The following is a 1,315-nucleotide window of genomic DNA, read 5'->3' as shown; positions in this document are numbered from 1 at the left end:
TTTTAAAAAATAGTTCAAACAACGATTTTTTTAAAAAATATTTTGTTAAGGACATCGATTTTTTAAAGAATAGTTTTTTAAGGGCGTCGATTATTTAAAGAATAGATTTTTTTATATTTTCTCAGGGACCAACAAAGCGTGGTTTTAAAAAAATATTTTCTCAGGCACCAACACAGGCGTCGATTAAAAAAATATATTTTTTCAGGAACTTTCTTAAAAATATTTTTTAAGGACTATCAAAGGCATCGACTTTTTAAAAGATATTTTTTCAAGAACTGTAAAAAGAGATTATTGTTTAAAGATATTTTTAAGGTCTATAAAATTCATGGATTTAAAATTTCCTAGGCATATAAATGGCGTAGTTTTTTTAAAGAATATTTTTTTATGAATTTCAATGGCATTGATTTTTATAGAATATTTGTTTAAGAATTTTAATGGCATTTTTTCAAGGTCCAACAGAGTGTGGATTTATTAAATATTACATTTTTGAAGGTCCTACAGAACGTGGGTTTATTAAAAATTATTTCGTACGGAGGCCTGGTTTTTTAAAAAATATTTTTTCGGGAGGCCTGGAGCCCTTTAAGGGTATTTTTGAAGCCTTCTACAGAGTCCTGGATTTTTTAAAGAATATTTTTCCAAGGGCCAAAAGAGGTGTTTTATAAAGATTATTTTTCTGTGAGTATTTTTTCCAGGGCAACAGAGGCATAGATTACATACAAAAAATTCCATGGACCAAAAAATGCGTGGATTTCTAATTTTCCAAGTATAATAAACTCCGAATTTTGTATACGCCATTAAATGTAAATTAACCGATATTCAAATATCAAATTCATTTTCAATTCTCCAATCCAAATCAACAGGAAATATCGTAATTCAAATTCAGTTTAGATATTTTTGCCACTTCACACAAAACTTACCCAAGAAATTCTACAACAAAAAATCCAAATACCTGAATATTGTATTTTGTTGTCAACATTTTTCCATACAAAACCAGTAAGGAAAGTAGTAAAGTCGGACGGGGCCGACTATATGATACCCTTCACCACTTTGAGCATATTCAACAGATGAAATAGAAGCTATATCTAAATCTGAACCGATTTCAACGATTTCAGGAAACTTAACACACATCATTCCAGACCTCATCCATAACGCAGTGCCAAATTTCGTGCAAATCGAAAGATATATAGGGACTTTGGTAGACCATTTACATTAAATCGGACGAAAATATATATAGGAGCTATATCTAAATCTGAACCGATTTTCAGGAAACTTAACACACACCATTCTATAACTAATTCATTACGCTGTGCCAACT

Source organism: Musca vetustissima, unplaced genomic scaffold, assembly GCF_032173495.1.
Source record: "Musca vetustissima isolate MV318-11 ecotype Yass unplaced genomic scaffold, APGP_CSIRO_Mvet_v1 utg162276, whole genome shotgun sequence".
Lineage (NCBI taxonomy): Eukaryota > Metazoa > Arthropoda > Insecta > Diptera > Muscidae > Musca > Musca vetustissima.
Note: the sequence above shows the minus strand (reverse complement) of the source record.